Consider the following 13,843-nt stretch of genomic DNA (forward strand, 5'->3'; position numbering starts at 1 on the left):
AAACAAGTACACATAGAGACTGAGTCAGATAAAGACCAAAAAAGAATAAGTGCACAGAAGTTTTTCCTTTTTGGAAGAAGTGGTATGCTTTCTTATGGTGTGCAAAGAAAATTGGATAATCCATTTTTACCCCTCTTTTTAAAGCACCTGTTTATTTTCTCTACAAATCACACCTTCCCCACCAAAATGATATAGGTTATTGTCTGATGGTTTCTTATCAGTTTTTATTTATTTGAAGCTGTTCTATATATCCTTTTATTGGAAGCTACCTCAAACCCTTTTGACATACAGGCTGGGTATAAAGTATAAAGAAACAGAATCAGATATTGCAATTAAAAACAAAAACCAAGAGGAACTAGATGACTGTCAGTACAATAAGATCTTGGCTCTGGAAGACGGCAGCTCTGGTTCACTCTACAGGGCAGAGTGCTGATCACGCCCACTGTGTCCATGTTATGGAAACTGGGTATTGCTGAGACTGAGTGATTAGGGGCTGATAAGTATGTTTGACACTGGACTCCTATGCTCCACGTATGCCTTCTGGCCAAAGGGAAAATGATTGCTTACTTTCTGGTCGTGGGAATGCTTCTTGGCTGTAAGAGCAGCAGCATTTATCTGTTGACATCTCATTTCATTAGAACCAACGAAGCATTTCCTGACATGTCATTTATTCTTTAGTTATGCCAATATGGCCATATGCCATCTCCAGAGATACTTATCTAGGTACTGAGTCCTCCAACTGTATTGTTCTGCTGAATATTTTATGCCAAAGCAGCTTGCTTTCTGTGCCTCCCCGCCTGCCTGAGGACATGTTTTCAGTTTTACATGAACATGGTCAGTCAGAAAGGTTCTAGGGGAGACCTCAAACATGGTAGGCAGATGGGTCTTCACCCAAAGAAGCTCCTTAACACTCTTTGCTAATGATAATGTTCAAGTTAGAAATTTTGGCAATAAGACTAGCAACAACATTTACTAATACACTGAAGTACCATAGTCATTACTTTCTCTGACTTGACTAATTCTTTTTTTCTACCTTTTGAAGTGTGCCGTCTTAAGAACTAGAAGTTGGACTGGGCATGGTGGCTCATGCCTGTCATCCCAGCACTTTGAGAGGCTGAAGTGGGAGGATTGCTTGAGTCAGTCTGGGAAACACAGGGAGCCCTATATCCACAAAATATTAATATTAAAAAAATTAGCCAGATGTGGTGGCTTATGCTCCAACCTGGGCCACAGAGCAAGACTCTCAAAAACAAAAAAACAAAAAAACAAAAAAAACAAAAAACTGGAAGTCGTATTAGAGCTCATCTATTCAGATGCCTCCATTACCTATCTGAAGAAGTGGAGGTGCAGAGATATTCAGTATTTGGCTTCCAACTGAACACCTATTTTTTTTTTTTTTAAGATGCAGTCTTACTCTGTTGGCAGGCTGGAGTGCAGTGGTGTGATCTCGGCTCACTGCATCCTCTGCCTCCCGGGTTCAAGCAATTCTCCTGCTTCAGCCTCCTGAGTAGCTGGGATTACAGGCATGCATCACCAAGTCCAGCTAATTTTTGTTTTTTGTTTTTGTTTTTTTTTTGAGACAGAGTCTCGCTCTGTCGCCCAGGCTGGAGTGCAGTGGCGCGATCTCGGCTCACTGCAAGCTCCGCCTCCCAGGTTCACGCCATTCTCCTGTCTCAGCCTCCCGAGTAGCTGGGACTACAGGCGCCCGCCACCTCGCCTGGCTAATTTTTTTGTATTTTTAGTAGAGACGGGGTTTCACGGTGTTAACCAGGATGGTCATTTTTTTTTTTTTTTTTTTTTAGTAGAGACGTGGTTTCTCCGTGTTGGCCAGGATGGTCTCAATCTTTTGACCTCACGATCTGCCTGCCTCGGCTTCCCAAAGTGTTGGGATTACAGGCGTGAGCCGCTGCGCCTGGCCTGGACACATATTTAGTGGCAGAACTTGAATTCAGTGCTCATTATACCAACTGAGACTACAAAAGTATAGAATACATTGATATTGATGAACACAGGGTTAAGTGTCAGGGATTGAAAGGGACACAAAGGAATGAGATTGGCTTGTATTAGCCATGAATAGTGAACTAGATAGTGTGTATGTATGTGCGTGTGCGCACACGTGTGTGTGTGTGTGTGTTTTAATACCAAAGGACAGGTTTTCTCTAAAATACTAATTATTCTTTCAAGAAATATTTATCACATGCCAGAGACAATGCTAGGCACAGGGGATAGAAAGATGAATAAGACATGCTTTTTGCCCTATTTTATAAAATCGTATAACTTTGATTTTCCAGAGAAAGGAGGATAATGGCATACTTATTTTAGAATGGAATACATTCAGAGGACAGAAAGAAATGAAGTGCACTAAAAGTAAAGATTTTTAAAACATTTATTTATTTTTTTTTAATTTTTAGAGACGGGGTCTCACTACTTTGCCCAGGCTGGTATCAAACTCCTGGGTTCAAGTGATGTTCCCACCTCAGCCTCCCAAAGTGTTGGGATTATAGGCATGAGCCACCATGCCTGGCCAAAGATTCTAATATTTTACAACAATGAATAGATACTCCCTTAATGTGAATTTGATATCTATTGTGAGTTTATCCAAATTTTATTTATTTATTTATTTTGAGACAGGGTTTCACTCGGTTACCCAGGCTGGAGTGCAGTGACCCAGTCATGATTCACTGCAGCCTCGACTTCCTGGGGTCAGGTGATCCTCCTGCCTCAGCCTCCCTAGTAGCAAATTAGATGCTTTTTGGTGTGGTTCTGGTTTTTTGTTTGTTTGTTTGTTTTTTAGTGTGAACCAAGGATTTTATTTATTTTTTAGAGATAACATCTTGCTCTGTTGCCCAGACTGAAGTGCAATGGCTCAATCATAGCTCACCGCAGCCTCAATCTTCTATGCTCCAGTGATCCTCCCACCTCAGTCCCCTGAGTAACTGGGACTACAGGTCTGTGCCACCATGTCGGCGGTGAATTTTTAAAAAATGTTTGTAAAGGTAGGATCTCCCTATGTTGCCCAAGCTGGTCTTAGACCCTTGGGCTCAAGCGATCTTGGTCTCCCAAAGTGCTGGGATTCCAGGCGTGAGCCATTCTGCCCTGCCTATGTGGTTTTGTTGAAAGCAGATGATTCTCATTATGCAGGCTTTTTATTAAGGAATCCCCAATCTAGATAAATGACACAGTGAAGCTATAGCTAATGTTTACAACCTCAAGAATCTGAGTAAAGGACATAGGAATAAGGTGAAGCTGGAAGGAATACAGATGGTTTAATCTTGAGTTTTATTTATCTACAGCCCAACTCTTTCAGATTTTCTTTCTTTCTTTTTTTTTTTTTTTGAGATGGAGTCTCACTCATGTTGCCCAGGCTGAGTGCAATGGCATGACTTTGGCTTACTGCAGCCTCCGCCTCCCGGGTTCAAGCGATTCTCCTGCCTCAGCCTCCCAAGTAGCTGGGATTACAGGCACCCACCCCCACCACACCTGGCTAATTTTTTGTATTTTTAGTAGAGACGGGGTTTCACCATGTTGGCCAGGCTGGTCTAGAACTCCTGACCTCAGGTGATATGCCTACCTCGGCCTCCCAAAGTGCTGGGATTACAGGCATAAGCCACCGTGCCCGACCCAGATTTTCTTTCATATTCTTGTTTCCTAGATATTCTGCATGATTGATGAATGTTCCTATTTTATAAATATAAATGCATCACCTTTATGTGAAAGTGTATTATTTTGTAAATATCTTGTAAAATTATTGAGACAATTTACTCTTAAAGGGGGAAAAAAAAGACCTCATGTTCATCTGGCTTACCCCTTCCATTTTATAAGCTAAGGAGGAAGCCCTAGATAGTAGAAGTGACTTGCTCCAAACTCCACATGGTTTCTGGCAAAATCTAGGCTTCTTAACACTTTGCCTAGTGCTGTACGTATTTTGGGAATAGCATAAATTCCATTTCATAAGAAATGACACAGGGAGAGGGCAACTGTCCCAAAGATTAGAACTCCCCTTACTTCAGCCTCTGCTCTCAGACTGTATGCTAGGAAAAAGCTGAGCAGTCGACCTCCAGGGCTGAGACTGACCTGTAATGTAATTACACAGCTTAAAGCCTCTGGTGAAGAGGGTTTTGAGGAGCTGCTATGACTCAACATCTGTACTAATCTGAGGCTTATATAGAAGACAGAGTGGCCGATATTCATTTAAGAGGATGAAATGCAGCCGGGAGCGGTGGCTCACGTAAGTAATCCCAGCATTTTGGAAGGTCGAGGTGGGCGGATCACCTGAGATCAGGAGTTTGAGACCAGCCTGGCCAACATGGTGAAACCCCATCTCTACTAAAAATACAAAAATTAGCCGGATGTGGTGGCAGGCACCTGTAATCCCACCTACTTGGGGGGCTGAGGCAGGAGAATCATTTGAACCCAGGAGGCAGAGGTTGCAGTGAGCCAAAATTGCGCCACTGCACTCCAGCCTGGGTGACAGAGTGAGACTCCATCTCAAAAAACAAAAAACAGAAACAAAAACAGAAGATGAAATGCATGAAAGGAAAGGTTAAAAATGATTCCCACGGGCCAGTTTTAGTATACTCTCTTCACTCCTTTTGCTGCATGATACTCGCACACTTTGCGCTTACTGTTCTGCTTGATTGCATGTCCATGAGGCCGAGAACCTGCCTGTCTTGTTTACCATGAGATCCACGGAATCAAGCCCAAGCCTGGCATGTAGCAGATACTCAAGAAGGATTTGTCGAATAAGAGATACACGAATCAAAAGCATTGCTTTTTGCCCTCAAAAAGTGTCCAACTTTTGCTATTGAACATTTTAGCGCCATTCCCTTGTGCTAATTACTTTCCTAAGTAAAGTTAGAAGCTGATGCTTAGTGCATTTGTGTTTTAGCAAATTGAATCGAATCTGTATATCCCACTCAAAGAAATTTAATTGGAATTGCACATTAAACTGAAGCAACCCACAAATCAGCATCTTATCTTGCTTGCCTTAAGCCCCAAAGGGCCTATAAGGAGCACCTGGAAAGCCACTGTTCTATTGTTCATCTCCATCTACACACCTTACTGTATGCCCTTTACCCAATAACCTTCGTGGAGTGTTTCCATAGGTACTATCAAGCCACTAACGATGTAACAACTGGAGTCACTGTCGGTAAATCCACGTATATGTTGCATCAAAAGAGTTTCGACCTACTTGTCTAGCTCATAACCCACACATCTATCCAAAGACTTTAAAACTGTTGTATTTTGCCCCCTACCTTCCAGGTGATGGCAGATTAGAGGTGAGAAGCAATTAGGCAGCAGTTGCTTCCCAACAGTCTCTTCCAGTTTGTTCTGTCTCTCATTTGAGTTCTGACTTATGAGTTGCTCCTTTACATGGTTTTAAAGTCAAACAATTACTTGTCCATTACAATCACCTGTCAATTGCTAGCAAAATTAGACTACTGAGGAGGTAGATGGTACAAACACAGGCAGAGGATGCAGACATTAGTAAGAGACGAGGCGACTGCACTACAGAAATGTCCTAGGACACTGTCTGGAGGCAAATCTAACCCTGACATAAGTAGAGAGGACAGGGTGGTGGCGGAGGTGGGAAGAGTGTGTTTTGCCCTTACTTTAAGTGAACTTGGACATGTCCTGACCTTTGCAAACACCACCCCTCCCCCGTAGTTCCCACTTACCTCAGCAGTGGGCTGTGTCCAGGCTCCTCTGTGGTCCTTGCACAGGTCAAATCTAAGTTCTCTTCCCTTTCAGCCCCCGCTTTGGTGGCTGCTGCTGCCGCTGTGCTGCCGCTGTGCTGCCGGCTAACCTTGTTTTTGCTCGGGTGGGAGGTTGGCCATGGTGATCTCATTACAGAGCTGCGTACTGGCTTGGGCCAGGCACGTGATGAAAAAAGTTTGGTTCCGTGTTGGCTGGAAACAAAACACCCTTCTTTCCGGAGGGCATGTCCTTAAAGCGGAAAGGAAATCTAAGCTCAAGCAAGAACTTGAAAAAAGTGCATTTGGCCAAACTCTGGGCTTCCCTCCCCCTGCCCCCTTTTTTTCTTTAAAATTTTTTTCTCCATCATCTGCAACTTAAGAAAATGTTGCTGTCCCATAGGAGGAGGCAGATTCAAGAAAAGATGTGGGTGTCAGATAATGGCAGGTAGTACAAGTTGATAAAAAGGTGACAGAGACCAGAGGATCTCATTTTCTTTTTTTTCATTGCTTCTCTTCCTGTGGAGGGCAGGCAAGGGAGGAGAGATACATCAGTTATTTCTAGTGAGTCTAGATGCGGGAAAGGCACGCCTATGAAGGGTGAATTTGCACTGTGATTGAAATAGGGGAACTTAGGATACAGGACCCATGACATGAAGTGAAGAGCACTTTGGAAAAAGAGCTGCTTTTAAATTTCTGAAAACTATTTTTAAATAAATGTGCAAGTGATATAAAATACAATAGGGTCAAAAGAATGTACAATGAAAAGTCTTTTTATTTCTCCTCAGTCCCCTTTTTTTCCTCCCAAGAGGCAACCCCTGTGACCAGATTTTTGTATATTCTTCCAGAGCTTACATATGTAAATAAAAACATGTGTAGGCCTTGTGCTTCTCCTTTAGCAACAGCTCCATAGTATGTTTGTTGTGCACTTTGCTTTTTCCACTTAACAATCAAACATGGAGATTGGCTGGGCATGGTGGTGCTCACCTGTAGTCCCAGCTATTTGGGAGACTGAGGTCGGAGGATCGCTTGAGCCCAGGTATTTGAGACCAGCCTGGGCAACATAGGAAGACTCCTTCTAAAATAAACAAAACTCAGAAACTTGGCTGGGCACGGCAGCTCATGCATATAATCTCAGCACTTTGGAAGACCAAGACGGGAGGATCACTTGAGGCCAAGAGTTTGAGACCAGCCTGGGCAACATAGCAAAACCCCATTTCTACTACGTATACAAAAAAATTAGCTTACTGGCGCATGTCTGTTATCCCAGCTACTCAGGAGGCTGAGGTGGGAGAATGGCTTGAGCCCAGGAGTTGGAGTCTGCAGTAAGCTATGATTGTGCCACCGCACTCCAACCTGAGTGACAGAGTGGGACCCTGCCTGTCTCTAAAAAACAAAACAAAAAAAATGCTGGGTGCAGTGGCTCATGCCTGTAATCTCAGCAATCTTTGGAAGGCTGGGGCAAGAGGATTTCTTTTTTTTAATTTTTTGAGATGGAGTCTCGCTCTGTCACCCAGGCTGGAGTGTAATGGCATGATCATGGCTAACTGCAACCTCCGCCTCCCAGGTTCAAGCGATTCTTCTGCCTCAGCCTCCCGAGTAGTGCCACCACGCCCGGCTAATTTTTGTATTTTTTTTTTAGTAGAGATGGGGTTTCACCATATTGGCCAGGCTGGTCTTAAACTCCTGACCTCGTGATCTGCCCGCCTCAGTCTCCCAAAGTGCTGGGACTACAGGCATGAGCCACTGTGCCTGACCTGGCAGGAGGATTTCTTAAGCCCAGCAGTTAGGGACCAGCCTGGGCAACATAATGAGGCCCTGTCTCTAAAATAAATAAAATAAAACTGCCAACAACAAAACATGGAGACTGCTTCACATAGTACCCTTAAGAACTGCCATGTTCTGTTTAATGGCTGCCTCCTGTCCCATTGTATAGATGTGTCATACTTTACTTGCCCAATAAAGGTCCATGTCTTCCTCATTTTCCTTGCCTAATTCGTTGCACAAAGCAAGGGCTCAGTAAACATTTAATGCTTGCTCACAAATTAATTACATTTTGTACAACTCATTCATGTTTTTCCTCATCTCTCCTTTCAGAGACGCTAATTTTTTTTTCAATATTCCAGATATTATAGAATGTCTATATTTTCCAGCTGACCAAGTCTGTCTTGTGCACTGAACAAACCTGTGCTACCAGACTTCCAAGACTCACTTTAGTTTGGCTCCTCTCAGATGATATTCTTTCCTATTCCCTCCTACTTTCTATTTTTTTAATTTTTTTATTTTTTTGAGATGGAGTCTCATTCTGTCACCCAGGCAAGAGTGTAGTAGCACGATCTTAGTTCACTGCAACCTCCGCCTCCTGGGTTTAAGCGATTCTCCTGCCTCAGCCTCCAGAGTGGCTGGGACTACAGGCACCTGCTACCATGCCTGGCTAATTGTGTGTGTGTGTGTGTGTGTGTGTGTGTGTGTGTGTGTGTGTTTTCAGAAGACGCAGGGTTTCACCATGTTGGCCAGGCTGGTCTCGAACTCTGACCTCAGGTAATCTGCCCGCCTTGACCTCTCAAAGTGCTGGGATTACAGGTGTGAGCCACTGCACCTGGCCTAATTTTAAAAATTTCTTGGCCGGGCGCGGTGGCTCACGCCTGTAATCCCAGCACCTTGAGAGGCTGAGGAGGGTGGACACGAGGTCAGGAGATCAAGACCATCCTGGCTAGCACGGTGAAACCCCATCTCTACTAAAAATACGAAAATTAGCCAGGTGTGATGACGGGCGCCTGTAGTCCCAGCTACTTGGGAGGCTGAGGCAGGAGAATTGCTTGAACCCAGGAGGCAGAGGTTGCAGTGAGCCGAGATTGCACCACTGCACTCCAGCCTGGGCGACCAACAGAGCGAGACTCTGTCTCAAAAAAAAAAAATTTCTTTAGACACAGGGTTTCACTCTGTCACCCAGGCTGGAGTGCAATGGCTCAACTATGGCTCACTGCAGTCTCAACTTTCTGGCCTCAGATCCTCCTGCCTCAGCCTCCCAAGCAGTTGCACTACAGGAACACACCACCATGCCCCACTAATTAAAAAAAAATTTTTTTGTAGAGACAGAGTCTGGCTATGTTGCCCAGGCTGGTCTTGAACTCCTGACTCAAGCAATCCTCCCGCCTCAGTCTCCCAAATTGCTGCATTACAGGTATGATTCACTGTGCCTAGCTTCCTTCCTACTTTCTAATGCCAAGCATCACTGTCATGTGCAAACATTTATTTTTCACTTACTATGATGTGCAGAAACTTTTTTTCCTATTTCCTATTGTCTCTATGTCCATATCTTTGCTTACGCTAATCCTCTCACCCAGAATTTCCTTCCTGTTTCTGTCAAGTATTGTGTCTCCAGTTCTTTTCTCTCTCTCTCTCTCTCTCTCTTTTTTAAGATATGGGGTGTTGCTATGTTGTCCAGTCTTGTCCCAAAATCCTGGCCTCAAGTGATCCTCCTGCGTCAGCCTTCCAAAGTGCTTTAGCCTCCCAAAGTGCTAAGATTACAGGTGTGAGCCATTGTGCCCAGCCTAATTCTTTTCTTCTTGAACTTTTTTTTTTTTTTTTTTTTTTTGAGACGGAGTCTCGCTCTGCCGCCCAGGCTGGAGTGCAGTGGCCGGATCTCAGCTCACTGCAAGCTCCGCCTCCCGGGTTCACGCCATTCTCCTGCCTCAGCCTCCCCAGTAGTTGGGACTACAGGCGCCCGCCACCGCGCCCGGCTAGTTTTTTGTATTTTTTAGTAGAGACGGGGTTTCACCGTGTTAGCCAGGATGGTCTCGATCTCCTGACCTTGTGATCCACCCGTCTCGGCCTCCCAAAGTGCTGGGATTACAGGCTTGAGCCACCGCGCCCGGCCTCTTCTTGAACTTTTTTAGCTTAAGTGGTCAACACTCCCTGGAGTAGTAGGTACTTTTTTCCTACAATAATTTTCATATAGGGTCTTTATGTATTTCCATGGGAGTAATAACTCTGGCACTAGTAACACTGGTCTTCAGTAAATAGTTGATTGCTGAGCAAGCCTTAGAGAGAAGAGCATCTCTCTAGTGAGAAGGTCTGCAGTCTTCCTGGGTGTTCTCTCCATCCTATCTTTTTTTTTTTGAAATGGAGTCTGGCTCTGTTGCCTAGGCTGGAGTGCCATGGTGTGATCTTGACCCACTGCAAACTCCACCTCCCAGTTTCAAGTGACTGTCTTGCCTCAGCCTCCTGAGTAGCTCGGATTACAGGCACCTGCCGTCATGCCTGGCTAATTTTTGTATTTTTGTAGACTGGGTTTCACCATGTTGGCCAGGGTGGTTTTTAACTCCTGTCCTCAGGAGATCCACCCTCCTTGGCCTCCCAAAGTTCTGGGATTACAGGCATGAACCACCATGCCTGGCCTCTCCATCCTATCTTCAAGGAATTGCTCAATCCTCCTGGTTGATCTCCTTGAAACGAAGTGTTCCTAAGGAGAGACCTTGCTCTGGGAGAATGCAGATCTGAGTTGGGAATGATGGGAAAGCTTGATTGGTCTTCCTGTTATCAGACATCAGACATCAGCGGTTTTTTTTTTTTTTTTTTTTTTTCAGACAGAGTCTGGCAGTGCCGCCCAGACTGGAGTGCAGTGGCATGATCTCAGCTCACTGCAAGCTCCGCCTCCCGGGTTCACACCATTCTGCTGCCTCAGCCTCCGGAGTAGCTGGGACTACAGGCGCCTGCCACCACGCCTGGCTAATTTTGTGTATTTTTAGTAGAGACGCGGTTTCATCGCGTTAGCCAGGATGGTCTCAATCTCCTGACCTCATGATCCGCCCGCCTCGCAGGCGTGAGCCAGCGCGCCTGGACAGCTGTGTGGTTCTTAAGGGGTCCCATTCATTTTATAACTAGTGTTTCTCAATTTTCTTTTTTTCTTTTTGAGACGGAATCTCGCTCTCTGTTGCCAGGCTGGAGTGCAGCGGCGCGATCTCGGCACACTGCAACCTACACCTCCCAAGTTCAAGCGATTCTCCTGCCTCAGCCTCCCGAGTAGCTGGGATTATAGGCGTGCGCCACCACACCCAGCTAATTTTTTTGTATTTTTAGTAGAGAAGGGGTTCCACCATGGTCTCTATCTTCTGACCTCGTGATCCGCCCACCTCAGCCTCCCAAAGTGCTGGGATTACAGGCGTGAGCCGCCGCACCCGGCAGGAGAGTATAAATTTAAGAAAATTGAGAAGACCTGGCGCGGTGGCTCACGCCTGTAATCCCAGCACTTTAGGAGGCCAAGGCGGGCGGATCACCTGAGGTCGACAGTTCGAGACCAGCCTGACCAACATGGAGAAACCCCATCTCTATTAAAAATACAGTATCAGCTGGGCATGGTGGCGCATGCCTGTAATCCCAGCTACTTGGAGGCTGAGGCAGGAGAATCTCTTGAACTTGGGAGGCAGAGGTTGCGGTGAGCCAAGATCGGGCCATTGCACTCCAGCCTGGGAAACAAGAGCGAAACTCATCTCAAAAAACAAACAAACAAACAAAAACCACCAAAAAACAAAAACGTATACTCTCCCAAATGAGATTTGTTGGAACCTGACTTTCTATAGTTTGCAGCTCAAAAACAGTAGGGGTCAGGAGCAGTGGCATGCACCTGTAATCCCAGGTACTCAGGAGGCTGAGTGGGGAGGATTACTTGAGCCTGGGTGCCCAGGGATTCAAGACCAGCCTGGATAACGTGGCAAGACCCTCATCTCAAAAAGCAATAGAGTTTTCTTCTCAAATATGAAATGATATCACTGAATATATTCTTTTCCAACTACCGTCTCATTCATTTGGGACCTCCTTCCGACTGGGAAGCAGTGACTTCTGGAAAATTATTCTAAGTTTGCGATATCCAGGAGTACAGCATCATATCCAATGTTCAAAAGGTAACACTCTAGGCCGGGCGCGGTGGCTCATGCCTGTAATCCCAGCACTTTGGGAGGCTAAGGCGGGTGGATCACTAGGCCAGGAGATCGAGACCATCCTGGCCAACATGGTGAAACCCCTTTTCTACTTAAAAAAAAAAAATACAAAAAATTAGCCAGGCGCAGTGGCGGGCGCCTGTGGTCCTAGCTACTCTGGAGGCTGAGGCAGGAGAATGGCGTGGACCCTGGAGGCGGAGCTTGCAGTGAGCAGAGATTGCACCACTGCACTCCAGTCTGGGTGACAGAGCGAGACTCTTGTCTAAAAAATAAAATAAAATAACATTCCAGCTCCTCCTAAAATACAATCCATCTATGCTTGCTTTATATTTGTTTTCAATAATTTGAGAAACGAGCACCCAGTTCTGGGTGAGGGGTGGTGGTGGGGCTGGACACGGTGTTTCCTGTTTGTTTTAACACACACCAGGCACAGTGCCACAGGAAAAAACAAAATTCCAAGAAAGGACTGGGGAGGCCACTTTTCATGTGACTACTACCTGCCTGTCAGTGCTAGCCTCTCCTGACTCTAATTATAAGTGGGCGAAAGCACGTTAGAAACCCACAGAACTGACTGGTGAATGGGAAACTTGCCTGCCTTCGTTATCAGTGTATTCCTCAACCGAATCACTGTTTATTATTTTTTTGAGACGGAGTCTTGCTCTGTTGCCCAGGCTGGAGTGCAGTGGCGCGATCTAGGCTCACTGCAACCTCCGCCTCCTAGGTTCAAGCAATTCTCCCTGCCTCAGCCTCCAGAGTAGTTGGGATTACAGGTGCCCTCCACCACACCCAGCTAATTTTTGTATTATTTAGTAGAGACAGGGTTTTGTCATGTTGGCCAGGCTAGTGTTGAACTCTTGACCTAAGGTGATCCGTCCGCCTCGGCCTCCCCAGGTGCTGGGATTACACGCTCAGGAAGTCACCGCGCCCGGCCCCAAATCGACTGTTATAGAGAGAGCCAACTGAGGCATGCCGTTTATCGAATGCTCTTTTATATCTTCCTTGGTGCGGGGTGTTTTTCCAATTATTAACTATTTAATCTTCACAAGCTCATGAGAACCATTGGTATCCTAATTTTGCAGATAAGGAGCTAAACACTCATTTGGAGGGGAGAAGAGGAGGACTGGAGTTCAGAAAGTGCATTTGATGCTTTTATCCTGGAGGCTGAAGCTAGGAGTTCACCTCCCTGGATAATAGCTTTTGGGAATCCCGTTTGAAATTGCCGCTCAAGGCCAGCTCGGCATCCAGCCTAGGAATTGGAAGGATTCTGGAGAATCCCCTTAGGAAGAAATGTTTAAAAGTGCAAAGTGAATAGTAGAAGCCCCTCTCCCGGTCACTAGGGGTGCATTTGCCGTTCTCTTATCAACAGCACCTCAAGTAGAAGCATCTGGGACAAGGCCTAGAACCATGCCTGGGGCAGCCCCCACGTCCTCTCGGGAACAGGGGTGGAGCGCTGGCCAGAGTGGCTGAGGGCGGCCCGCCGCCGACGTTGTGGGCAGGAAGCCGGCGCTTTGTCTTCTCTCCCACCGCGGAGAACACGAGGCGGAGGCGCGCCCCAGCTGGTCACACGCTGCCCAGGGCGGGCGGCGGTCAAGAGCCCTGTCTCCAAGCAGGATTAAAAGGGAACCAAAGGGCTGGCCGAGGGGCCTCAGAAGCTCCTGGGCGAGGCCTGAGCCCGTGGGTCTCGACACTAAAATCTGGCGAGCTCCCTGCGCGTTCGCAAAGGTTTTGGAGCTCTTAAGAGCCCGGCGACGCCTGCGCTGGCCAGGCGCCATGCCCACGGGAGGCGCCGTCCTCTTTGTAGCTGGAGCAGACCCTGGCGGGCCAGTTGCTATAGCAATGTTCCCCGCTCGGCTGGGTGAGGCCGGGAGGTAGGCGGGCCTTGGCGGACGTCACCCACCCTCGGCTTTCGGGAGCTGCCCCACCCCCAACTAATTGTTTGCCGGAAAGGAACCGTAAGATAGATGCTTTGTAAGTGAGGCATCTAGGGGGCCGTATTAGAACAGAAAACCAGGACAGCCTTTTTCTCCGTCAACCTCGCCACAAATCCCTACGTGCCAACGGTTTTAACGGTCCTTCCAAGCCAAAAGGAGGGGGCGTGGTAATTCGGGGTGGGGGTTTGTTCGAAGGGCCACGCCCTTTCCTCGGCCTGTGGATTTTTCCAGGCCGCGCCCACGGCAGGAGGGGTTGTTCTAGAGCACGTCCCTTCCTTGT

At 46.6% G+C, this 13,843-nt stretch overlaps 1 protein-coding gene across 2 annotated transcripts in view; it reads right to left on the reverse strand.

Annotated features, from left to right (window-relative positions):
• The window catches only part of FAXDC2 (fatty acid hydroxylase domain containing 2), a 31,051-nt gene extending 24,944 nt beyond the window's left edge, over window positions 1-6,107 (reverse strand). Inside the window, exon 1 of one of the 2 annotated variants that reach the window (XM_003900412.4) lies at window positions 5,679-6,107. The gene's annotated coding sequence lies outside the window, so the exon portion shown is untranslated. The remainder of the gene's footprint in view (window positions 1-5,678) is intronic. The other variant, XM_003900413.5, reaches the window with a different exon arrangement.
• Between the last annotated feature and the right edge of the window lie 7,736 nt (window positions 6,108-13,843).

This window comes from Papio anubis, chromosome 5 (genome assembly GCF_008728515.1).
Source record: "Papio anubis isolate 15944 chromosome 5, Panubis1.0, whole genome shotgun sequence".
Classification (NCBI taxonomy): domain Eukaryota; kingdom Metazoa; phylum Chordata; class Mammalia; order Primates; family Cercopithecidae; genus Papio; species Papio anubis.